Here is a 27,861-nt window from a genome sequence, read left to right as displayed (position 1 = left end):
CAACTCTTGTGATTTAATGATGAATCTCATGATATTTGATGTTTTCTCTACAGCCCCAGCTGCTGGAATCAAGAGGCTGCATTTAAATAAAAAGTAAGTTTCTAGACCCCATGGTTGCAGAACAAAGCTTGAAAATATGAAGAGAGTAAACTAGAGCTAGGCATACTTTTTCAGTTGATTAATAAATTCACCAGACCAAAATTATTTAAAAAAATAGTTTCATCCAAACGAAGACTTTTTTTAATAGTCAAAATGGCCCGTTTTGTCATTTTCTAATTAATGGCTTCAACATTTTGTTTTGAAACAAACTGTTGCATTTTGAAATGTTTCAGAATAATGTTTGAAACATTTCATTTGATCTGACCTTTTTGTTTGTTTGTTTGTTTGTTTGTTTTCTCATTTTGTTGAGAAAACATGAAAAAATTCCCATTTTGGAAGGGATTTTTTGGTTTGGCCAAAATCTCAATTATTTGCTCAACTCTAGGAATGAACCTTAAAGTCTGAGAGACTAGATGGCAACTAAAAAGCACCCAAAACTTCATACTTAAAAAAAAAACCCTCATGATTTTGAAGCCAATCATGCTTTTTGGGCAGCCTAACTCATAATTTTCAGTACTTTGAGTTGGTTATACTAGCTACAGTCTCATGCCATCACATTTCACTGATCTAGGTACAAAATCTAAGGCTGTTAATCAAGTTTTAATCAGTTCTCAGGAAAAACTGAGGGGGATAGTACTGACAAAGGACCTCCGAGTCCAGACTTGGCTTTTGTTTTTATAAGTTTTCAAAGTATTGTATTTACCAACTTTTTCATAGATTTTGAAGTGTATAAATAAATAAAGTGAGGGATGTGGGAAGCAAAAGAGGAGATTAAATGTTTAGGAAAGTTATTTTTGAAAATAAAATTACAGGAATATGCAATTTCAATAAAACTGTTATTGTATGCTACATTCTAAAATAAAAAATGTTACGTTTTTAGCCTCCGAAATACTGCAGTGACAGGGACTATACCAGACAGACAGAAGTACATCATTTTTCACCCTGAAGGCTCCTAAAGTACTTTAAAAATACCGTGAACGAATGTACAAATTATATGCATGATTCATTTCAAATATTGCTGAAATGCAGCCATCCTGGGGAGACAGCTGTCTAACAGTGTAGAAGGTCCCTGAACAATAAAGCACAATCAAGGTAATAGAGCTCAGATTAGTTGATCTGGTTGATGCTGCAGATACGCAAAATTACACAAACTGGACCTTCACCAGGGCAACATCCCTTATTTGCAAAACAAACAAACAGGTGATCTTCAATGAGCAAAAGTGATCTGATCGAGAGCTGTGTAAAAACTTTCATGACTATGCCTCATAAACAGATGAAAAGCCTTTGGTTTTGACCTGAATGTGAAATTCTTCACAGCGCACGAGTCCAAGAAAGGACATTTGGCCAGTCCAGAATCCATCATTCCTACCCCAGGAAATTCTCTTTCAATCTTGCTGCTGTCACGTAAATGGGTCCTTAGTGCACTCAGAAGCTCAGAGATACCTCAAAATGTACCATGCTACTAGGAATTGTTCTCTAAAATAATTTTCTAGTGCTCCGTCCTGTCACCCCTTTTTCTCTCCTCCCATGAAAAGATATTAAAGTATTTTACAAATATTAATTAATGAAGCACATAAAAAAATCCCTGCCAAAGGATTACTTCTTGCATGATGCCTATAAAAAACTGGCTGATTATGCCTAGACTGTTGATACTCTGGGATATTCTATAATTCTTACCATTGAAAACTCTAAAATGTTTATTCAACTAATGTATGGCCATGGACAATTCCATCTGGACTACCTTGTTCACATGTTACACACCTCCCCGGTCATTTTGTCCATCTGTTTATCTCTGAGTTTGTCAACTTCTTGGGGCAGGGACTGGGCAAGGACTAATACTGTCAGCAGAGGACAGTATGTTCTTATTTATTTTTTTAAATGAATGCGTTGCTTGTGACAAGTGTCATATTGATCTTTGGAGAATGAAGGCACTCTCAGTCCAGATAATGTACATACAGTAAATTATAGGAAGAAGCAGATCATGCTTCCTTGCACATCCCTGGGAATGTACATCACCCATTCTTCTGTTCTATAGGGACTCCCACTAGGAACAAGAGCGTTGTTCATGTCACATGTTTAGTCAGTTCTCGTACACTTTGCTGAGATTTTCAGCACAGTTGCCAAAGATAGTGATGTATTTGGTGGTGGTGGTGGTGGTGTGTGTGTGTGTGTGTGTGTGTGAGAGAGAGAGAGAGAGAGAGAGAGATGTGGACATCTGTCCACTAGGAACTGGACCGAGACTACCAACATGTCACACGGCCCATGGAACATTCGTCAGATGGTAATGACTTTCAGTCACTAATGAACTGGAACAAATCTGAATTGGCAACAGTCTTTAACCCACTAATAATATCCTAAAAAAGGTTTAAAGTGATGAATAGGCAGCAGGAATAGCTAATGGCATTCAGATACCACCGTGGTGGGCATGGTATAAGAATAGAATACAATAGAATAGAAATCCTGCACAGTGAACATTCTACTCCATTGAAAAATAGTTTTAGGATACAAACCAAGAGAAGTCACACATATACATGCCCCCCCCACACACACATTTATTTATTTGAAATTACACATACGGTAAAAAGGGCAACTATCCATATGCTCTGCTTAGTCCACGCTTAACAATAAAGTGCCCACATCAAACAACACTTCAATATAACTCAAGTACATAGAACCCAGACAAAAGAAACTAAAGAGTAACTATCCTCCCACTCCTAAAATTCACTACCCTACCAATTCTCCCCTGGTTTCAGATGCCTGGAGGAAAAAAAGATGAGCTTTGTAGCATGCTCTGAAGGTCACGAGATTTGGCCTCATTCAGATCAGGAGCAGGGAGTCAATGTAAAAGTCACAGGTCCCCCACAGAAGCGCCATGTAGAAGCAGGGGATTGGGAGGGGGGCAAAAAATCAGTTTGCCCTGGGCCCTCCAGTTGAGGGGACCCCCAAATCAAGTGGCGGTGTGACCTGGTGCGCGGGGTCACAGTGCCATGCAATGCTCTCATGACAGAGTGGTGGCTGGATTAAGTGTTAGTGAGTGGCACTGTGACCTGGAGCATGGGATCACAGCGCCACTCAGATTTGGCCCTTAGGCCCTCATGATGGAGGGGCAGCCAGGCCAAACCTGAATGGTGCTGAAACTCTTTGTGCCAGGTCACAATGCCTGGAGTGGGGAGCCAGGCCCAGGCCCAGGCTCATGGAACAGGAACACTATTGGGGTGGAGGGGTGAGGACAGGACTTGCTCATTCTACAACCTCTCCTCCGTCTCTCCCCAGGGCCTCCCTCAGTGGTAATTTTTTTGAGGGGGGGAAGAGTTGGTGGGGAGCACCACAGTTTCAGATTTTGCCTTAAGCCTCCGAAAACCTCTGTGTTGCCCTGTCCCACAGAGAACACTCAGCCAGCTGTCCCTTCTCATTTATACCCCTGGGGCTCCAGCTTGAATGCTACCAATGACCAGATGTCTCAGGGAAGTAAGGCCATTTGGGGCTTTATAGGTCAAAACAACATGTTACAGTCGATCTGAAACCCCTCAGACAGCCAGTTCAAGCCACAGAGTAAGAATATTATGTGTGTATGGTGGGATACTCTGCTTAAGAAGCAAGCCACTGCATTCTGCACAAGCTTCAGATTCCCAGATGGATTTACATTTCTCCTAAAAGAGCTTTTAGACGTACAGTGCAGGTCCTTGAGCCAGGGACTGTTTGCTATGTATTTGTGTAGTGTCTAGCACAACCCTGTTCCTCTTTGGTACCGAGGCACTGTTGGTGTCACTAGGCATAAATCTAGGTAACTTGGGGGGAGTGGAAGACCACAAGTGTCAATGAGGCCCCTGCTCTGGGTCTAAGTGAGCCACAGTAACTCCATTTTGTAAACTTTAACCAACCTACATGTTAACAGCCTAAAAGCAAAATGTGTAACTGTCAGCTGTCTCAGCTTGCAGCTGCAGGACAGTTTGAAACAGCAAAAAGCGGCAGGGAGGAGGGGGAGAAAGGGGAGGAAAATCTGCATGCATCTGTACTGTGAAGGCCATAGATAAATATGCGAATGAGAACAGTTCTAACAAGCTACATTATAGTGTTAAGTGTAACTGTTGCAAGGGGGAGGGAGGAAGGGGAAAAACAAGGGGGGTATAAATACTGGGACCCCGCCTGCGCGCGGGTGTGCAGGATTTGAGAATGCTTTTTTCTCCCTGGCACCTTTTTTGAGCTCAAATAAACTTGGTTTGCATCTCCACCCTGGTGTGTTAATTAGTGTGACGCACACCGGGCAACGAACCCCGCTGTTGCTCCTCCTCGGGCCCTTTGAGCCGGCAATAGCACTGCTGTAGTAAGTATAACAAACAATCATTTTCAAAGGTGTCCACAAGGTGTCAATGGTTCTTTAAGTACAGCAAGGCCACCGCTGTAATCAGCTTTTGATTCTAGGAAGTTTCAATTCCTCGCTCTTGAGCCCTCACACAGTATTGCTGCCCTTTGTGCTCACATTCCAAGGAAATGTTTAAAACCAATAAAAAAAAAATCCTCTTTTCATTTGATCAGATTCTGACTGGTGCAGCACACCAGCATCTCCTCTAGGGACCAGCCTTTTCAAAAAGTCCGGAGTTTCTACTGGTGGTCAGAGGAGTTGACAGCCAAGTATGGGAGTCTAATCAAATAACTTCTTGATAATACTATGTGGTTTTCTAAACCTGTGTAGTGAGGACTGATCCTGCCAAGTACTGTGCACCCTCAGTTCCCATTGACATCACTGGGAGTTGGGTTCTCAGCATCTTGCAGGATTCAGCATTATTTAAGTTTCATTGGAATGACAACAAGGCTCTGGGCGTATAGAATCAGCTTTCTGTAACAATCATCCTTGGAGTAGTTTGCTCCCTGAACATCCCTGCGTAACTTGAATGCAATGGAGTTATACTGAGGATGAATTTGGCCCATTAACATTAATGTTCTAGTGCTGTTTACTTGATAAGCTCTACTATTCCCAAAGCAAAGAGGGTGAAAAAAAATAATAGGAAACATGAAATGTCAACATTGGGCCTAGTTGAAAAAAAAAAGTTGCAGCAAAGCAAGAACACAGGGCCAGATCCTCAGCTGGCATAACTCCGCTGAAGTTAATGGAACAATGTCAATTTACTCAACTGAGGATCTGGCCTAGAATTGTCAGGTTTCAGTTTTTCCCTATGCCACAGAATTTGTCAAAAAAAAAAAAAGCAGTGCCTGCCAGATTTTGCAAGTTCAGTAGGCTGTTTACAGAATCAGTGGAGATATAATGAAAACAGTAGTGCTGAAACATCAACACATACAGCACATCTCTCCCTCCAGTCCAATTTTATGCCTAGGAGACTGGCGGAGATCCTGCTACGATTCGAATCTTATGTCAAATTCATAAACTTGCTTTCTCCATTCTCCTTTCCTATCCCCATGTCCCATCAATCAGACTTTATAGCTGCACAAAAGGCTGAGCCATCATTAAGGAGACGGCTTGCATCCAAATGTAATTCTGCACTTTTAAAAATAATATTAATAACAATGCCACAGGGCAGGGTCATTCTCTAACCCCAGGCAATCTGCCTCTCAGCCAACAGAGCACTGGCTGAAATAACATGTCAGCCGAACAAGCAGTAAGCTTTCCTGCTGCTGCCTTTTTGAAGACGTGCTTCTTGGAGTCGCTGCTGCTGCTGGCTGCTGTTCTGTCTGTCTTTTAAAATATGAAAATCTCTTATGCATGTGTTGAGCTTGGCTTCCTACTTAGCATTTCAAGAGCCCCAAGGACCTTAAGGGGGAAAAGAAAACAGATTCAGAATTTTCAATTTTGATGACAATTTGCTTTCCCTACAGGATATATTGAAGCACCTTGAAAACTCGTCAGATGCGCGATAGGAAATGCTCCATGCAGCAGGAATAAGGGCATGTCGCCTTCAGCTAAATTATAGAAATTACAGTGGCAGTTTATAGGAATAGATTCAAACTGTTACCTGCTCCCCCTTTCCCTCCAAAACCAAAGACTGTGACAGGTGAGCATCCAAAGGGTCAGTAGTTTGGGCTGATCTGTAATGTAAATAATATTTTGCATGTATATTACGCTTGTCATGGGATTTACCACAAAGCACTTTAAAAACACTGATTCATTAAGCCTCAAAATTGCCCAGGGGGCAGGTACTATAAAGTTGTATTGTTTCCATTTCACAGATGGGAGAAATTGAGCTACAGAGGTTAGGCTGCTGGTGCATTGATACCACTGCCTATCATGCTGACAGTGATGTTGTCTCACTGCACTCCCCACATCTGTCTGTCTGTATCCTCTTGTCTTGTACTGGGCTTGTCTCACCTAATCAGTTCCCTGCCATCACGGGGCCTTAGACATTGGTGGCACCTTGGTCTCTCCTTTTCTCTGCCTGTGGCACACAACAGTTTAATCTCCTGAGAACTGAAATGGTTTAGTCTAACCCAGGGGTCTCAAACACGCTGCCCACAGGCCATGCGGCCCCCGGAGTTATTTCCTGAAGCCCACCATAGCTTTCCTCACCCACTGCCCCCCGATTCCACTCCCCGCCCCGGCTCTGCCCCTCCAAGCATGCCCCATCCCTGCTCCTCCACCTACCTCCCAGTACTTCCCGCCGCCAAACAGCTGTTTGGCAGCACTTAGGACTTTTCACAAGGGAGGGGGGAGGAGCAGCGATGTGGAGCATTTGTGGGGGAGGTGAAGAATAGGTGGGGCCAGGATGGGGATTTGGGGAAGGGGTTAGAATAGGGGCAGGAAGGAGGCGGAGTTGGGGCGGGGACTTTGGAGAAGGGGTTGGAATGGGAACGGGGAAGGGGTGGAAAGAGGCAGGGCAGGGGCGGGGCCTCATTGAAGGGGTGGAGTCGGGTCAGGACTGGGGGCAGAGCAGGGGCTTTTGTATCTTTGTATAAAAAAGTGTCAGTGATGCGGCCCTCGGGCCAATGTACTAGTCCTCATGTGACCCTCATGGTGATTTGAGTTTGAGATCCCTGGTCTAACCCAAGTTTATCAGGGTCAAAATGTCAGGCACTGTTCAATACTTAGTCCTGCCTCAGTGCAGGGGACTAGTCTAGATGACCTATCGAGGTCCCTTCCAGTCCTAAATTTCTATGATTCAGTACCACTCAAGTACCACTTAAGTCTTTAAAATAGGGCTTACGTGATTCATATGCCTGTGTTGGCCTTCTGCACAGGAGTAAGTCTCAAGTACAATAAAGACTGATATAGAAAAGCATGTAGGTGAGTGTGGGTATTTGCACATGTTATATTTTCATGCTGCTGTGGGGAAAATACATGGGCATCTTTCACTGATTTCACTGGAAATTATGAGCATGCATCTGATCAGAGACGGCTCTAGGTTTTTTGCCGCCCCAAGCAAAGAAAAAACAACAACAAAAAACAGGTGGCTGGAATGCCGCCCCAGGAATTGTGCTGCCCGAAGCACGTGCTTGGTATGCTGGTGCCTAGAGCTGGTCCTGCATCTGAGGGCAGAATTTAGCTCATCCATCCAGAGTCTTATATTGGGGACCATCCTCTTGTATCTGAGTGCCAAGCAAACATCTAGTCCATGATAGAAGTTTGTTAGTGTCAATATAAGACTTTTTCTAGCAAAATATATTTAATAAATAGACTGCTAGTCTGAGAGAACAAGTCAAAAACTCACAATAAATTCTCTTTCTTTCTTTCTTTCTTGGAAAAATTAATCACTTTTCTCCCACTCTCTGATAAGAATAGCTTTTGCTCTCTATTAACCCCAGGGGCTAAAAGATAGTCTGTTCTCTAACAGGTGAATTAGTGCTATATAGCTTTACTACAAATGCCAAGTCATTACACATGTAATTGGATTTTTTTTTTTTGCTATCTTAACTTTTCTACATTCTGAAGGATCTTTACAAACTAACGACCAGAATATGAAGCTGCCCCGAGAGCTATTTGCCTATTAAAATTGGGCATGAAAAACTCCCACCCCATCACATGAAGAACTATCCCACCAATTTCCAATTACTTCTGCCACTGACAGTTCACTGGACTGTTAAGTTATATTGTGCACCATGCTGTTAATGTGGTTAAGTCAGGCAGGTAGTTGCTACTCTTCTTCTTTTTTGATTATACAGCAATTAAACTATGTCACTAATGGAGAAACAAGTTTTAGGAATATTGAAATACAGTTCATTTAAAAGATGAATTTCTGGCAAAAGAATAAATCCCCAGTCATGTCTTGTACCAAAAATGTTGCTGTGAGCTTGTTCAGGATGCCCTGGAAAAATCCCCGTGACAAGTGGCACTCACTAGCACCAGTTGTAGGTCGTCTCAGCAGAGAGAGACCCAGGACTTATTGTAGACCTGGATCTGAGTTTTGCAATCATAGGACCAATTCCACTCTCCTTATTGACGATCTAGTTTAAGTATGTCCCTGGCTCCCATTATTGTAGTAGCTGAACACCTCACAATTTTGGATGGACTTTCCTTCTCAACACCACTGTGGGGTACCATCATCCCCATTTTACAGATGGGAAACAGAGGCACCTCAAGGTTAAAGACAGGTCTACAGTTATAATGCTGTAGGGCATCAGTGAAGATGCTAGTACACTGACAGAAGAGCTTCTACCATCAGCATAGTTAATCGACCTTCATGAGAGGTGGTAGCTATGCCGATGGGGGGAGCCCTCCTGTTGCCATAGTGCTGTCGGGTTGGTGTAACTGTGTCACTCAGGGATGTGGAGTTTTCACATCCTGAGTGACATAGTTATACCTATTTAAGTTTATAGTGTAGACCTGGCCTAAGTAATTTCCCCAAGGTAACAAGGCTGTGACAGAACAGGGACTGGAACAGGGAACCTGGATCTCCTATATTCTAGGCTGGTGCCCTAGCCACTGGATCATTCTTCTTCACTCATAGGGTAAAAATTGTACCCGCACAGAGAGCCTGAATAAGGATTTATGACTCATTTAAGCCTCAATGGCTTCAGAAGCACTTAAATAGTATTAGGCTCTCTGTCCGTTGGTACATTTTACCCTTTGAGTCGCACCTTACTCAGCAAGTATTTTTATTTAGTCTCTGTGATTTAAATGGGATTATTTGCTGAATAAGGACCTATTCAACCTGAGCAGGGTTAGCAGACTCAAATGCGAAATGAACTTTTCACCAGGATATCATGCCTGAAACAGAGCCCTACTCCAGGCTTCCTGAAATGTTCTTCACTTTGCACTGCCATCCTCATTATTATATCTAAACATCTTCTTGATATTATCCATAAACCCCTGGAGTGAAATCCTGGCCCCTGTGAAGTCAATGGCAAAACTCCAACTGACTTTAGTGGAGCTAAATGGAGCTCCTTAATTTGAGCAAGGCCACAAATTATGTCTCAGGGAGCCATCTCTGTTCATACCTTCTCCAACGCTTATTTAAATGTTATCAGTATCATGCAACTTAACTAGGGAAAGGTACCACTTCAATACAATTCTTCACTCCAACCCCACCCAGCTGGAAATTGTGGCACCAGAAATGGGCCCATGAACACTGGGGTGTGTGGAGCACAGAGGAAAGAAGAGGCACCTTTTTGTGTGTGATGAAGCTGGATTCTAGTCTGAAACTGCACTAGTAAGAAGATCCTGTGCTTATTCCAAAAGGTATTGCACATCAGTGCACTAAAGCACCTTTTTGTTAAGCTACCCAGAGTGGATAGTTTATTTCGTATCATTACCTCCAAACAATGGATAATCAATTTGGAAGTGTCCTTATTTATCTGGACAAACCCAGGAAGGCTTTGCAATTTAATAGCCTAACTGTTTGTTAGAACAATTCTATGCAATTCTGAGATCGCAGTCAATCCAGTTGTTTATAGCTGGTTGATTTCTGCTCTTGAAATGTGAAATTACTCACAACATTAAATAAAATTTTCAGATGTTATCAAAAAGTCACACTTTTAAAATACATTGTTGCATCTGCTCGCTGTAGAGTGAAAATCACACTCGTTCTGAAGGTCAATTCAAGGCCTATGCACTTTTTAAGCTCCATGTAAGCCCCAAGGGAGATGTAAGTATGGCATAGATCTTAGTGCTGGCTTCTACACAGGGATGAATACCCTTTAGATCCCAGATCCAGGGTCAAGAACTGCTACTTATTAAAATATATTATTTTTGTACATTTGTATTTGGCATCACTGGCATGTTACTGTACAGAGACATTAAAGGCAATGGGCCTGATTTTCTGTGTCCTCACGCCCTGGTTAATCACATACACCAGCACAGAGTAGCTGTTAAATGCCACTATGCTGATTTATTGGTATTTTCTACTCTGCTTTTTGTGTAATTGACCAGAAGGTGCAACATGACAGAGTCAGGCCTAAGGTCCCTACCCCAAATATCTTAAAAGATAAAGGAGATGATGTGACACCCTGGCACCCCCTTCTGCACCACCATCATATAATTAGGATGTTTTGTACAAAGTATGCCTTGTGAGGTGTCATTTTAAAAGTCTTGATCTGCTAGACATTAATATCTCATTGGATTGTATGTGCTATCATTATATGTGAAGTTATGAAGTTTGGCTATATTTGTGCCACTGAAACATGTTGTGAGGTTGAGAATACCCACAAGCCGCCTTTCAGGTACAACAATAGAAAGGCCAAACAATATTAATGGCTTATTGAGGAAATATACACAAGCACAAGGATTACCCCAGGAACTGTGTACAATAGAAACCTTTCAGAGAGAGCACTACACGATGGGAACTGTTTGACCCAGGTCACAGTAAAAGAGCTTTCCAGCAAGTGGGAAGAAGATATAAAAGGGGGAAATGACATCATGATGGTACCTCACTCTCCCTACAACAACACACCTGAAAGTACCGGAGGAAATGGACTGAACTGGGCAGGGGCAGGGGTAAGGGGGTTGGGTGGAAGAGTGCTGGTCCCAGGGTAAAGGGATTTCTATCCTGTGTATGGAAACTTGGTGGACTGCTTGTATCATCAGTCAGGGTGAGAGATTCCTGATTCAGATTTTAGCTAATATTGTAGTCTCAGTTTGCGTTTTGTTTTATTTCTTATGGTAATCTACTTTGATCTGTTTGTTATCACTTATAATAACTTAAAAGCTATCTTTCTGTAGTTAATAAATCCATTTCATATTTTACCCAAAACACTGTGTTGTTTGAAGTGCAAAAGGGATAAATCTCAGGTCATGAACAAGAGTTGGTGTACGTCCACTTTCCTTTGTAGAAGTGGTAGACTGGGTAATGAATTCATATTGGTCGGGTTTTGACCAGGGCAGGACCGTATAGCTCTGGGGTCTTAGGCTGGTGAGCTGGTGGTTATTTTGGCTGTAGCCTCTCTATTGTGGGTTCCTGAGTGTCTGGCCAGAGCATTCATGAACACAGCTGGGTGTGGTCCCTGCCTGTGGACATTGGTGTGAGTGCAAGCTTGGAGGGCTTTACAACTTGTCACAATGTCACAGTGCAAGAGGGAATCCAGATTAGTGAGACAGAGGGTTCAGCTGTACCCCAGTTTCAGGTGGCACCCTGGGGAGGGACCCATCACACATGGGACAAGAAGCAGTGTTAGAAAAAGGCACAAAATAAGCTAACAAGATTGATTGTATTATATAGGATCACTTGTCCTGGCTCGTTTATCTCATTTAAATTATATTTAATTAGATACAGCTTCAGACTGATGGTAATTGCTGGAGAGTTTGAGGGAAGAAGTGGGGTCCAATGAGGGTCTCGAAGGAGTGGGAGAAAACCTGACATACAGGATTAGGCTGAATATCCCAGGAGTAGCAACCCCAAGTGAAAATCATCACCACCAGGCTGCTGTTTGATAGTCCAAGTCCAAACAATGCCATCCCAGCTGGCACCCTTTCAGGGGAAAGACTTAAATGGACCATGTTGACTGGACTTCCTTGTCACTCCCAGAGGTGGTCCCTTTAGGTCATGACTGAGATACACTGGTAGCATAATAGTGAGATGGAAATATATGCTGCCAGTGCCTCTGCTGCAAAATAGATAAATAATGACCTCTGGCATCAGGATCTCAGTCCTGTTCCTTTCACTGGCATTACAGTAATTTTTAAAAAGCAATCCCTTACTATTAGCGACTTCAAATCCAGCAGTGATGCAATGTTTGGGCTGAGATATGACTATGACAGGATGTGCTCCACAAAATGTCCCAGGTGAAACTTTCCATGCATCAGTGTCACGCACCAGTTTATGGAACTGTATATGCAGGAGGAAACAGTCTTGCTAATATTGAACGGAATAGTGGAGATCCAGCGTGGAAAAGAGTGGGTCCCAGTCATCCCTGGTGTAACTCCACTGACTTCAATAGAGCTACACCCTGGAGGAATTTGACCCAGTGTCCATTGAAACAGAAAGTTATACAATTATCACCCAATCATCATATAATCGTGCTCAGATACTATAGTGATGGGCATACTAGATAGACAAATTGACAAACGCTATGATAGCTTTGCAAATGAATGGGAAAAATCTGAATACTTGTCCTCACGTGCATATCAGCGAGGTAATGGAGTCAGTTTCATTGAAAGAAATGGAGTATGTGCAGACTAGATTAGAGAATATAAGGCAGGGAAAGATCCTGCACTGGCAGCTCTTTCCAGCCCTGTGAACAGAATAAGTGATGAATCTTCAGTTTTCACAAATCAGCTTCTCACTACTTTGTAACGCTGAAAACATGTAGAACTGTTGCAAGACAGCAGCAGCCAGACCTCTAAGAGCTGTGCATTTTTTAATTATTTTTTTTTGCCTGCACAGAACAAATGGGGAAAAGTAATTGACTCCAGAAAAATAAACAGGGAAACGAAAGGTTGCTTTTTATTATTTTTACCTTTTTAAAAAGTGACCAGATTTCTTCATTGCTCAAAAGGCATAAAAAGTCTGAATCTAAACATCCAGCCCAGAAATGCAAATATATATCTAGCCACTAGATGGTAGTTAAAGCACAGAGTTGGAATGAACCCTTGTGAAGAATATTAAGACAGGATGACTATAGCTTAGTGTAGAGACAAGTCTGGGTTGTTTCTTCCCTCCACCTCCCTCGCTCCCCAAATTGCGGGAGGGGGGGAATGACTTAATCTCTTCTGTGTCTTTTTTGACTTTAAAAGAAAAATGGATATGGCAAAAGTGTTCCTGATTAGATTGGTACAAAAAGATGATGCATTCTTTCTGGATGAATCAGGAGATATGAGGCTCTGTCACTCTTTAGATATAGACCTGAAATACTAAGCTTAAATTTATAGCCCCTTGTATGAGCTACAGGACTCTGTTTACTCATACAGTAGAATTGGGTGCAGTTCTAGCAGTTCTTCTGTGTGATCAGTTACTTTATCACTTTGATGATTTCAGAAAATACTATAACTCTTTTTTAATATATCTTACCAGAGTTGATCTTTTATCAGCTCTTTTGGGGTTGAATCACATTTCTGGGACAGCAATCCCCTCCTCATCTCTTTCTCATACACACACATTACTATTCACTCCTACAATATAATTTTCCATGCCTTTTTGGGGGGAATACAGTGCTTACTTGCACTTACAGCTTTAATTTTAGACAAGATGTTCATTTCCAAATAGGAGGATAAGACTTCCAAATACAAGAAAGATATTGCATTGAGCATTCAGTTACTTTGGAATTAGAATATGTGCTCTAGCTGCAACATTTGGATTTTGGATGCAGCCCTAAGTTTGAGAGTGTTTCAATCCAGAGGATAAAATTTTGATCTGATCCACATTTGCATTCTGACCCTCTCATGGCCACTTGACACTTTGTTGAGTATTTGGTTTGGGATCATTTCTGATACAAATTGTTACAAAATGTTAGGCCTGTGTAATGTAAGCAGATGTTATTCTTCTTCATACAAATGTTCACTCCTTTGAAGCTTCTCAAGCTATTTGCCTCAGTAAAATCTTGTGACACTAAGTTCCATACACTCCAAATATTAGCTCTTTACCTTCAATTATCCAGAACTAAAAAAAAGTATGATATATTGAAAACCAAAAAGAAACATTTTTTTTAATTACAAACATAAAGAAATATTTTTAGCCATGAATTAAATCTAAGGTTGAGAAGGAGTCCCTAGAAATGTTAGTTGGTAGGATTTGCTCTGTTACTAGTACATGGATTTTGTTCCGCAAAGTAGAGATTTACCTCTATTTCCTCATTAATAACTATCTGCTTTTCTATGACAAACCTTATCCAAGGATCTCAGTGCAAGGGTCGTCCTGATCCAAAGCTCTTTGAACTCAGTAGAAATCTTTCCCTTTGTGCACATAAATTTATTTAGCCTTATGACAGCCATGTAGGTAGGTAACAGTCTAAAATAACCATCCTGTTGAGGGCCGTTGAGAAATTTTCCATCAAATTTTTTTTCAGTGGAAAATTGGATTTTTGACTAAACCAATTTTTTCACAAAAAGAGTCTGCTTCCCATGGAATATTTATTTTTTTTGGTAAAAAAAAACAACTCAAGGAACATCTGAAAATGGAAAGATTTTGACTCTGAAATGCTGCTATGGTGCCTCATGGGAGTTGCAGCCGAGGTGCTCCCATTCTCCTCTCTGAACTGGGCTCTCCAGTCAGACTTAATCTCCCATAATGTACCACCACTATGTGACTGCCTTGATGCACTACCTCCCATCATCAAAATAGGGGACCACAGTGCATCATGGGAAATATAGTCTGACCAGGGAGCCTGGTCTGTAGAGGAGAATGAGAGAACAAGGCACCTCAGCTACAACCAGGGCCGGCTCCAGGCACCAGCTGAGCAAGCTGGTGCTTGGGGCGGCATATTCTATGGGGCGGCATGCCGCCCAAACCTAGGGCAGCACGGCCGTTTTTTTTTTTTTTTTAGTTTGCCGCTCCGGCCGCCCTGTAGGGGGCGGCAGTGTGGAGGAGCAAACTGGGCAGGGCAGCCCCTGTTCTTCCTTCTCCGCCGACTGGAGCGGAGCGGAGCCCTCCCGGCAGGCGGCGCCGTGGTCGGGACTGCGAGACAAGCGCCCCGCTGAAGCCCTGGCCGCCCCCTGCTCTCTCTCTCCCCCGCTCCCTCCCCTTCCTCCCCACTAGACTGGGTGCGCACTCCACTGCACGTCTGCAGAACCGGGAGTCCCCCTGCACCCTGGCTCCGGCTGCCTGGCAGGAGTTTTTTTTTTGTTTTTTTCCCCCTGCTTTGCTGCTCCGGCCATGCCCCAGGTTTTTTGTTTTTTGTTTTCTTTCCCTGCTTTGCCACTCCGGCTGTGCTGCAGGTTCCCCCCTACCCCCGCTTTGCTGCTGTGGCCTCGCCACAGGTTTTTGTTTTGTTTTGTTTTTTTCCCCTTCCTGCTTTGCCGCTCTGGCCATGCCCCAGGTTGTTTTGTTTTGTTTTGTTTTCTTTCCCTGCTTTGGCGCTCCGTCCGTGCTGCAGGTCCCTCCCCTCTGCTGCTCCGGCCGCGCCGCAGGTTTTTTTGTTTGGTTGTTTTTTTCCCCTTATGCTTTGCCGCTCCGGCCATGCCACACGTTTTTTTGTTTTGTTTTCTTTGCCGCTCCGGCCGCGCTGCACGTGTCCCCCCCGACTTTGCTGCTCGGGCCGTGCCACAGGTTTTTTTGTTTTGTTTTGTTTTTTTCCCCTCTTGCTTTGCTGCGCCGCCCCCCCTTTTTTTGTTTTTGCTTGGGGAGGCAAAAAAGCCAGAGCCGGCCCTGGCTACAACTCCCATGAGGCTTCATGGTGGTATTTCAAAATCAAAATATTTTGGTTGTTGGCCAAAATCTTTCAATTCCGGCTGAAATATTCTGCCGAAAGCTCACAGTTTCCCCACTGTGGGACTGTCTATGTCAGTAGGACAGGCAAAGCCCACATTTATTAACTTTCAGGGCATGCTTTTGGGCTCATCTACTCAGGGTGAAAGTCACACCCTGCAGACCCTCTGCACAACACATATGCCCCTGGCCTCTAACTTTGGATTTGAATGTTGCATGGGCCCTTGTGCAAACCTTCTGCACATAAATGAATTTTGCCATCTGGCTTTTGTGTGTAGCTGGCAGCTGGAGAGGATAGACATTTTTCTGGCAGGAGAGAGGTCTGGAGTTCATTTCTGGCCAGTTTTGCTAATAAGTATTTTATATTGACTACACATGATGAGCCCAGACTCTGACAGGCACATTTTAAAGAGATACATCAATTATACCCATTACATAGATGTGCAGTCTGAGGCACAAATAGGTTAATGTTGCATACCCAAAGCATCAGTGGCACAGAAAGAGTGGCAACCCAACAGAATTCCTTACTCTCACACCCACACTGTAAGCAGTGCTTCCTTAATTAAACCCTCTTCTCAATTCCACTGCAATCTCTTCAGGGATTTTTCTGGTCTCTTCCTGAATTGTACGGCTTGATCCATTCCTGACCCAAACCTGAAACAATTCTTTTCTTCTGCTTCTCGGATTAAATGTAATATCTTTTTTATCTGAAACATCTCTGCCTGTTGGGGACTTTATTTTGGGCTTCCAGAGGGGTTGGATTTAGCTTTAATAACTACTTATCAGTACTATGAACCTAATTTTGCAGGGGGCCAATTTCATCCATGGTGGCAAAACTCCTGATTTCAGTGGAGTTACACCAGGGAGTAATTTGATCCATGATCTTCCCTGTATACCATTCCGGACAAGAAAAGTCTATGTATGTGAAGAATGGGGATGGGGGTGGGAGGAGAATCACAGGCAAGACTTTAAAGATATTGTTCCAGGACAATAGTAAATCATGTGCTCATTGCTATACTGCACAGAATACACTAAAGGAGAGCAAGAAAAATGAAGGAACATGCAATTTTGCCCACTTCAGCAGTTACATTTTTAAAGAATATTCTTAAAATGTCAGAATTGTATTTAATTAAAAAAAAACAAGAAAAATCTTGCATCATCCCCATAACGTGTTATTGTTACATTTATTTATTTATTATGAGTGGGCATGAATTTCAGGGTGAAATCTGGCTTGCACAAGTGTCAAATATATATATAGAGAGAGACAGACAGTCGGAGAGGTGGAGAATAGGTAGGGTACTGAACTGTGCAGGTTACAGAGAGAATGGCAGATCTTTCATTTCAGAGATAGAAGCACAGTGACTCTAGTTCCCTACTTTAAGGCTCTGCTGAAATTGCCCAGTACGTAGGGGAAAACAGATGACAGAGTAATTAGAGATGTGCATGTAATTTATCATCCATGGTCTTGAACTTCCGATAGCAGATTGAAATGACCAGATAATTTTAACCAGTAGACTAAAGATTCTGAAAGAACGGAGCTGGGTATATAAAATAACTGTCATTTGACACAAATGTTGAGTCTTTATCCCAGAGCAGCCAGAGGCACATTTGCAAATATTTGAGTGATGCTAAATACAGGTGTGAGAATTGATCAGCAGCTAGATTAGGGATAAACTTTGCTGCTCTCTCTGAGCCCAGTTTTGCAATTTGAAGCAGTACTTACACACTCGAGGCATCTCATGAAGGCCATGGGACTACTTGGGTGAGTACATGCTATAGTGAGCATTAATAAGACAAGCAGAATCTGACCCTCTTTTGAGTATGGTCTGTCCAGAAGGAGCTGTTTCCAGTATGACATTTCAGTGCTGGAAAAGGTGACTTGCGTTTTCTGGTGAGCAGGGGAAGTTAGGAGCAATCCCTTTGAGCTGGATTTCTATTTAACTGAGGTACCTTAATTGTACAGTATTGTAAAGTACTTTATTTAACCGTAGATACATCTTAGCAGGAACCCACATATTTTAGACACTCCCTTCTCTGTCTTCCCATTTCAGGTGCTGATTGGTTCATCTCGCTCATAGAGGAAGTAGGTTATACATAGAGATAGGCCAAAATTAAAACCATCTATCTGAAACATCTCTCCACTTGCAGTGTTGACATAAAATGGGACCTCGGTCTGACCTCCCCATTGATGTGAAACACATGGCTAATTTGGTTTTGCCCCGAGCACACAATCCCTGCCTTTGACAACTTTTATTTTTCTTTTGAGCACTTAGGTAAGATCCTAGCATTAAAGCTGAGGGATTGACTACAAAGTGTCACCCACAGATGGGGAGTGACTTTCCTAGCCTCATCTACTAGACAGACTCAGGTAAATTCTGGGACATCTCCTATTAACTGGCATTGGGATAACCTCAACGTGTTGAGAGGTTAGCTCTCATCTTAATAAGCCTCCAAAAGTAAGAGGCTTAGCCAAAGCGTGGAGCCAGTCCTGCAAAACCCATGAGCAGTGTTTACTCAAACAGGAAGTCTCTGTGAAGTCAATGAGGCTATTTAGATGAGTGCTGCTTACTCATCATGATGTTAGTAAGAGCTTGTTGTACCCTTACTTTGGTGTGTAATGGAAGACTACGGACAAAATAGATTCTGTGTTTCTTGACTGATATTATTTTAAAATACGTATTTACACAATATATTTTTTTAAAAATATATGATTAATGTGGGGACAGGATAATTCAGGTAATGCAATATAGAGCCATTCATCTCTTGGTTAAATAAACTCAGAAATATACATTATGTATTTCTGAATGTATTCACACTGAAAGATGCTTATTATCTTATGAAATTTCATAAGGTTGTTGCTGGCTGGAGCAACATAGGTATAGTTTCCTTTTATATTACCAAAGGTACATGGCAAGATTATATCTGTTCACAGTGCTAAACAAATTTTAATGAAAATAAAATCTATCAAGGATTGTCCCAAAACCACATAATGGGCATCATTCCCCACTTACCTATGCCAGCTCTATCTTGATTTAATGCTGGTATTACAGAACTGAGAATCAGCTATGCTAATAACCCATTGTTCAGTGTGTGTTACACATCACTCTGTGAGACTGAATAGATGACTCTGCTATGGAGCTAGAGATGAGCTAGTTGGGAACTTTTTGACATTTTTTGGCTGAAAAATGACAGTTTGTCTAGGCCCCAAACTGTTTCTGGGAAAGGTTTGGTTTTGATAAATATCTGCACTTGGAAAAAATGTTGAAAAGCAAAGTCCTGAAATTACTGAAATGACATTTTCAAATAAAAAAAAATGGAAACTTTTTTTTGTTTTGAAATGCCATTTTGCTTAGAAATGTAACTTAAGTTATATATAAAAAGGTTTAAAAGAAGAGGGAAAGGTTGAAATGGAAACCAAACATTTAACAAATATTGAAAGTGAATGTTTTGATTCATCCACACTGAAATGTATTTATTTATTTATTCATTTTGGTTTGGCAGTTTACACAATTTTTTGAGATTTTATGAGTTTATGCCCTGAGTCAGGATGGGGAATATTTTTTAGAAATCTTGAAAATTCTCACGTGATGGGAAAACTATTTCCTGTCCATCCCTACTAGAGAGGCTCATCCTACCTCTTAGCTCTGGAGGTTTCAGGTTGAATTCCTCATGGTAACCATGATGACAGCTGTTACAATGTGAGGGCTTATCCAGACCTACTGTGGGCTGCAGGTATTTAACATCACACTCCTCCATCCAGGGTAAGTCTGTCACTCACTTCAATGTGTGTTGCCTGTTCTCTTCTGTACCTGATCCAGACAATCCGCAACGGTCTGCTAGCGGACTCAGTTCTTTAGCGCAAGGTGTCACAAATGGTCTCAGCTCTGAAGGACTTGGTCTCAATCCCTGATGGTGAGCAAAAAGACAGATCTTACAGTGAAATGTCTTTTGGATCCTCATCCATCTGTCTAAGGACTCTGGTCGGGATTTTCAGAGGCACCTAAGGGAATTAGGCACCTAACTCCCAATGGGAAATCCCAACCTCCAGTTTAAATCAATAGAATAACTATTTTGCCTGAAATGCATCCAGACTGGTGGTGTGTTGTGAGAAACACACTCCGTTTTTGGCTTAACCACACCACAGTGCTTAGATATTACACTAACAGGTTCTCAGTAAATTCCAAAAGACAGACAGAAATTTGAATGTGTAATGGAAGACTAGGGACAAAATAGATGCATTTACTCTCACACAGAAGGGATGATGAGGAAAAAGTCCAGGATCTATTTGCTGTGTTTCTCTTAGGTTTCTCCCTGGTGCCCAGAGTATTTGGGGTGCTGTTTGCAATATTAAAATGTTCAACCCATCAACATTTTTGAGTTGCAGCTGAGAGAACCCTTCATTTCAGGAGCAGCTCTGGTAGACTCCCCTGTGGTTGTAAAGGGAAGATTTAGCTCTCTTAGCAGCATCTATTTTCCCCTTCAGGATCTACATCAGAACCTTCCTTCTGAACAGAAATGCTCTATCCGTCCTGTAGTAAAACATCATTTATTTGCCAACTTGTTTTTCCCACAGACTCTCGCTCCCTTTTGTGTTTGCGCTAATGTTCTGAATGTCTACACCGCATAGCCGATGATTATTTGTGAGACAGGGTGAGTTAATGCAGATTTGCAAGCTGTTCCCATTTGTTAAATGTCAGAAAAACACATGCAAGTCACTGGCTTTAGCACTTAGCTGCCAGCTGGCTCTTCTGAAAGGAGGGGACAAATGACAGTCTATCAAACAGCATGCTTTCAAAGAAATAAGAGACCTGTTCCAGAACTGCGGCTTCAGAGTCTCTTTTAACAACATAAGCAAAACTAGGAGCCAACTTCATTTTCCTCCCTCTAGCTCTAATGAACACATAACTTGGCTACAACATTTTGCACCCCACCCCCCTCACCTCACTCCCAGTAAAACTAACTGTAAACTGGATTCACAAAGCTTATAACGAAAACAAGTGTCCAAATTACCGGAGGGTGGGGGAGGTTGGCATGAAAGGAAGATCTAAAATGTCAAACGGAAAAGGAGTGGGGTTCTGAGATCAGCTTCAAATCTCAGAAGAAGATTGGGGGAAGCTTGTGCCAAATGGAAGTATTTATCCATGGGTAAATGCCCAGTGTAGATTAACATATTTTAATTATGGTCTTGGGGTTTGCTGTGTTCCCCAAAGAATAAATGATTTAGGCTTAATCAGTGAGTCAACATTGTGGAGGATTTTTGTCATACATCCTGATGGCAAGTTCAATCCTTGGAAAAAGGGCTGTATTTACAGCCAAGGAGAATGCAGAACTGTTTATCCATGTAGAGGTGCTGGATGAGTGGCAGAAGTGCCGACTTCCCCACAGTACCCCACCCATGTGCCCCAACCCTGACCTGCAGGGACCATTTCCATTCAGTCCTCAGCTGCTTTCCTGAAACTGTCAAAATGGAAGCCAAATTGTACTGATGCTTTTTCTTGTGATATCCACTAGTAGTTATGTGACCCCTCATTAGATAGTCTCTGAACTGCTGTCATAGAATCATAGAAGATTAGCATTGGAAGAGACCTCAGGAGGTCATCTAGTCCAACCTCCTGAAAAAAGCAGGACCAACCCCAATTAAATCATCCCAGCCAGGGCTTTATCAAGCCAGGCCTTAAAAACCTACAAGAATGGGAGATCCCACCACCTCCCTAGGTAACCCATTCCAGTGCTTCACCATCCTCCTAGTGAAATAGATTTTCCTAATATCCAATCTAGACGTCCCCCACTGCAACTTGAGACCATTGTTCCTTGTTCAGTCATCTGCCACCACTGAGAACAGCCGAGCTCCATCCTCTTTGGAACCTCCTTTCAGGTAGTTGACAAGGCTGGCTCCAGGCACAAGCGCAGCAAGCTGGTGCTTGGGCGGCCCATGGAAGGGGGCGGCATGTCCGGGTCTTTGGTGGCAGGTTCCCTCAGTCCCTCTTGCTGCTGAAGTGCCGCCAAAGTGCTGCCGGTCACGGCTTTTTTTTTTTTTTCTTCTTCGCCGCTTGGTCGACAAAAAATCTAGAGCTGGCCCTGGTAGTTGAAGGCTGTTATCAAATCCCCCCTCACTCTTCTTTTGTGCAGACTAAATAAGCCCAGTTCTCTCAGCCTCTCCTCATATGTCATGTGCATCAGCCCCCTAATCATTTTCATTGCCCTCCACTGGACTCTCTCCAATTTGTCCACATCCTTTCTGTAGTGGGTGGCCCAAAACTAGATGCAGTACTCCAGATGTGGCCTCATTAGTGCTGAATAGATGGGAATAATCACTTCCCTCAATCTGCTGGCAATGCTCCTACTAATGCAGTCCAATATGCCATTAGCCTTCTTGGCAACAAGGGCACAGTGTTGACTCATATCCAGCTTCTCGTCCACTGTAATCCCCAGGTCCATTTCTGCAGAACTGCCACTTAGCCGGTCAGTCCCCATCCTAAGTGCAGGACTCTGCACTTGTCCTTGTTGAAGCTCATCAGATTTCTTTTAGTTCAATCCTCCAATTTGTCTAGGTGACTCTGGACCCTATCCCTACCCTCCAGCATATCTCTCTCTCCCCTCGGCTTAGTGTCATCTGTGAACTTGCTGAGGGTGCAATACATACCATCATACAGATCATTAATGAAGATGTTGAACAAAACCGGCCCCAGGACAGACTCCTGGGGCACTCTACTTGAGACCGGCTGCCAACTAGACATCAAGCTGTTGATCACTACCCGTTGAGCCCGACGATCTAGCCAACTTTCAGTCCACCTTATAGTCCATTCATCCAATACATACTTTAATTTGCTGGCAAGTATACTGGGGTAGACCGTATCAAAAGCTTTGCTAAAGTCAAGATATTTCATGTCCACTGCTTTCCCCACATCCACAGAGCCAGTTATCTCATCATAGAAGGCAATCAGGTTGGTCAGGCATGAGTTGCCCTTGGTGAATCCATGTTGACTGTTCCTGATCACCTGCCTCTTCTCCAAGTGCTTCAAAATGGATTCTTTGAGGACCTGCTCCATGATTTTTCCAGGGACTGAGGTGAGGCTGACTGGTCTGCAGTTCCCCGGCTTCTCCTTCCCTTTTTGAAAGATGGGTACTATATTTGCCTTTTTCCAATTGTCCAGGACCTCCCCTATCACCACGAATTTTCAAAGATAATGGCCACTGGCTCTACAGTCACATCAGCCAACTCCCTCAGCACCCTCGGATGCATTAGATCTGGCCCCATGGACTTGTGCATGTCCAACTTTTTTAAACAGTCTTTAACCTGTTCTTTCACCACTGAGGGCTGCTCACCTCCTCCCCATACTGTGCTGCCCAGTGCAGCAGTCTGGGAGCTGACCTGTGAAGACCAAGGCAAAAAAAAGCATTAAGTACTTCAGCTTTTTCTACACAGAATCATAGAATCATAGAATATCAGGGTTGGAAGGGACCTCAGGAGGTCATCTAGTCCAGCCCCCTGCTCAAAGCAGGACCAATTCCCAACTAAATCATCCCAGCCAGGGCTTTGTTAAGCCTGACCTTAAAAACCTCTAAGGAAAGAGATTCCACCACCTCCCTAGGTAACCCATTCCCGTGCTTCACCACTCTCTGAGTGAAAAAGTTTTTCCTAATATCCAACCTAAACCTCCCCCACTGCAACTTGAGACCATTACTCCTTGTTCTGTCATCAGGTACCACTGAGGCCTGGTCTACACTAAAGGTGGGGGTCGAACTAGGGTACGCAAGTTCAGCTATGCGAATAGCGTAGCTGAACTCGAAGTACCCTCGTTCAACTGACTTACCCGTCCAGACGTGGCGGGGTCAAACTCCGCGGCTCCAAGGTCGACTCCGCCACCGCCGTTCGCGGTGGTGGAGTTCCGGAGTTGACCGGAGCGCGCGGGGAGTTCAAACTATCGCGTCTTGATTAGACGCGATAGTTCGAACTCCGAGAAGTCGAACTCACCGCATCGACCCGGACGGTGAGTATAGACCTACCCTGAGAACAGTCTAGATACATCCTCTTTGGAACCCCCTTTCAGGTAGTTGAAAGCAGCTATCAAATTCCCCCTCATTCTTCTCTTCTGCAGACTAAACAATCCCAGTTCCCTCAGCCTCTCCTCATAAGTCATGTGCTCCAGCCCCCTAATCATTTTTGTTGCCCTCAGCTGGACTCTTTCCAATTTTTCCACATCCTTCTTGTAGTGTGCGGCCCAAAACTGGACACAGTCCTCCAGATGAGGCCTCACCAATGTCGAATAGAGGGGAATGATCACGTCCCTCGATCTACTGGCTAGATCAGTCCCCCAGTAAAAATATCTGGGGTCAGATTCTGATACACTGACATTGAGTAACACTTTACTGTACAAGTGGTCCTGTTTACTCCAGTAGACCATTTGTGTTGTAAGACACTCATTGTGAGCAAGGTGTCAGAATTTGGCATTGTTTTATAAAATGTGAACACAAATAACATACAGTATATTGTCCTGAGGGAGATATCTGATCCCACACTAATACTTTGAAACAAGCAGTCTGGTCACAAAGACTTTATCAATGAATGCTTGGGCAGGAATTTGGAGGTTTATTGGGTGCTGCGTGGATACATATTGAGCACAGATGCAACCAGCAAAGCTCGTAATTTTGTTGCTGACTATTGAGTCTCAGTGCCTCGATTTAGAAAAATCACAGTCAGAAGGGACATGAGTATTACACAATAAAAGCACCCCAAAAATATCATCCTGCAGATGGAAGACTGTTGTTATCTGAAAATTCCCTCCTCCATTTGATTCTGGTTCTCTTTCCTCTTAGACCCTAGATGGAGCTGCTTGATTCAAGTCTTGTTGGAATAGTTCAGTTAAAGAGAGATGCTCCCCTGTTTTTCTAGCTTCCCACAGAGACTTGTGCGAAGAGACCTCATGTCTTAGCTTCACTGGATCTGGCTGGCAAAGCTCATCAAACAGAATGTTACAACACGGCAGTCTGTCAAAATCCCCGATGTCTGATCCCGAGGCACCATGATCATTACAAATTAGTGGCAGGTCAGCATATCACTCTGGTGTTTTTGCAGTGGCCCGAGTAACTCTGTCTTCCATGAGAGTTTATATTCCCTCAGTAAATACCAATGCTCAGTCTGCCTCTGTTCTCCTGGACTCCAGACAAATAAGATCTGTCATAGTCATTAAGTGAAAAGAGTGTTAGGGTCAGTCGGCTCTTCCCCTCAGTTTTCTTCAGTAATGTCAGCTAGCACTGAAGTAGACAATATTGGTGATGAAAGGGAGAAATGGCTCCTGTTGAAGGCTGGTGACTGGGAAGCTGCATGGTCTAATGGTTAGTGCAAGGGACTAAGAGAGAGGATTCATGGTTCTATACCACGCTGTCACCAACTCACTGTCTGATCTTACACTCTCTGAACCTCAAATTTCCTATCTGTAAAATGGAGATGATAACAATCTAACCCAGCTGTTGAGGCTTAAATAAGTAGGTAATGTTTGAAAAGCACTTTGACAGCATGGATGAAAGGTATTGTTAGTATTTGAGGTAAATATTTTTAAAGCACCTAAGGGCTAGATTTTTAAAGGTATTTAGGTGTCTAAAGATGCAGATTGGTACCTAGTGAATTTTCAAAAGCACCTAACCGCCTAACTTCTATAGATTTTAATGGTAGGTAGGTACCTGGGTACTTGTAGAAATCTCCTAGGCACCTAACTGCATCCTTAGGTTCCTAAATACCTTTAAAATATAGCCCTAAGTGACTTAGATAGTTAAGTCCCATTTTCCAAAGTGACTTAGGTGCTCAAAAGCTTAAATCTCATTGAAAGCCTACGTCACTTTGGAAAATGTGACTTAGCCACCTAAATCACTTAGGCTTCACAACGTGGAGTGGAGCAACACTTAAATATCTTTAAAAATCTGGACCTAAGTGCCTGAGGCAATTCTGATGATCCCAACAGGCGCCTATCTTTAGGGCCTACATCCCTTTGAAAATCTGGCCCTAGGTCACTTTGGAAAATGGGATTTCAGCTTCTAGATCACTTAAGTGCTTAGTTAAGTCTGCATTTATGCACCCACAATTAATTGCAGGAAGAGATAAGGTAATTTAAGATGAGTCCATGTTGGAGAACTGAAAAGTTTGTAGATGAACTGATTTAAGCACAAATAGTTCAGTGCATTCATGCTGGCTGTGCTGATTCAATTTAAGAATACTTTTGCCTCAGATTCACAATAGTGCAATTCTAAGCATTTCAATTGCAATGCCTTCTGGGTATTTGTCCCACAGTACCTGGGATGGCCCAAAAAAGTTACCAGTGCATTGGGGAACAGTAGTATGAGATAGAATCATTTCGCTTAATTCATGATCACACTAGCACTAGAACAATTCAGACTGAAACAGTTAACATTGAACAGGTTCTTAAACCTGGTGAAAGCTGAGAATACTCCAAATGGCTCTTGGAATACATGTAAACTGCTTGGAGGACCTTTTACTGCTCAAAGTGAATAGGTGTTAGTGGCAAAAAGGATTCTGCATTGTTCGTGGCTATTGTCAAGTTTGGAAAGGAAAGAGGAAAGGTACAGCTCCGTTCCAGTGTCAAGAATGATCTAGGAGAGGAAAGATTGCTTGGAAAGAGAGTCAGGAGGCCAAACCTAAGGCTAAATTCTGTCCTTGGATCTGTTCTGCCAGCCATTTCATCTGCATTGGAGATCAGTACTCTGAGAATGGATGGTGTTGTAGTGAAGGCTCTGGTCAGTAACACAGGAGAACTGGCTTAAATTCCTAGTTCCTCTGTATACTTCCTGAGTGACTTGGGCAAGTCTCTTAAAGCCTGCTCCAAAGCCCATGGAAATCAATGGGTATCTTCTCATTGAATTCAATGGGTTATGGATCAAGGTATTAAACTCTCTGCACCTCAGTTCCCCATCTGTAAAATGGGAATAATATTACTCTGTTCAAGCACAGCTGTCTGCCTACATGCTATCAGCTTCAGGATCAGGGCCTGACTTTAGGCTTGTCTACACTTACAACTTTCACTGGGGCAGGATGTATCAGTGTAGACAACCAAAAATCTATTTCTGTTTTTAAGCTGCCAAACTTTTATTTATTATTCTAGCATATATAGGTTCTCATATTGTGCTCATCACTGTTGTATATAAGCACCCTCTGATCGCACATTAGGTATGTCCATCACCTGTTGTTTGTTCTCTCATCCTCTCCCCAAGAGGAAAAGCATGTGCAGAGGAGTGTCTTATTTTGGAAAGGTTTTAAGTAATTTTATTCTAAGTATATATGTTGCTATATATTTACGGTCAAGAAGGCAGGTCAAAGAAATGTGCCCTGAATTGGAGTAGAAGTTGGTGAGGTTTGTGATGGTCTTTAGTTCATCCCACAGTGTCAAACTAGTCCCTGTGAAAGTTCTGTCTCCTGCTCAGATGACCCTTACCTCTAATGGTAGAGAGTTCTATTGTGCCAAAGAAGCGTAATTATCCACCACAGGCTCCATCCCAGAGCTTTAGGTAAACTTTTAGATACCCTGGGCCCAGGTCATGCAGCACTTTGAAGATGTGGACACATCGCTGTGCCAATACAACTCTGCTGGCAGGGGTTGAGCCATTCCGAAAAAAGGAACAACTATTCCAAATAAACGGAGGGTTATTTTAGTAGGAGACAGACATGAGTGTAAACACACACCTGCTTTGCCCCCCAAAATTAATTCCATGTGTGCTACTGTTGGGTGTAGGACCAGGCCTTGCTAATCAACACACATTAAGCAATGTGAGTGGTTAATATGTGAATAATGAAAGTTTCAAACAAGCCTGAATTCTCTGGTAAAAATCTGCTTGCTTCATTACAGATTTACCAAAATAGGCAAAGAAAATATCCCTCACTTATCTCAAGACGACTTAACTCCTCACAATTTTAATAAATCAAGGACCATTTGTAAGTATAAAATGTTAAATGTGTATTCCCCATTAATTTTTCATCAACTAACAATGGTGACACGTTAATTGAAGGCCACTA

At 42.8% G+C, this 27,861-nt stretch overlaps 1 long non-coding RNA gene across 1 annotated transcript; it reads left to right on the top strand.

The window, feature by feature from the left end:
- Positions 1–52: 52 nt before the first annotated feature.
- Positions 53–27,861, top strand: LOC120408433. The gene is made up of 4 exons (XR_005600684.1): positions 53–93; positions 5,932–6,107; positions 20,413–20,489; positions 27,695–27,861. It is a non-coding gene; the product is annotated as an uncharacterized LOC120408433 (long non-coding RNA).

Source organism: Mauremys reevesii, linkage group 6 (assembly GCF_016161935.1).
Source record: "Mauremys reevesii isolate NIE-2019 linkage group 6, ASM1616193v1, whole genome shotgun sequence".
NCBI lineage: Eukaryota > Metazoa > Chordata > Testudines > Geoemydidae > Mauremys > Mauremys reevesii.
Note: the sequence above shows the minus strand (reverse complement) of the source record. Positions and strands in the feature narration are given on the sequence as shown.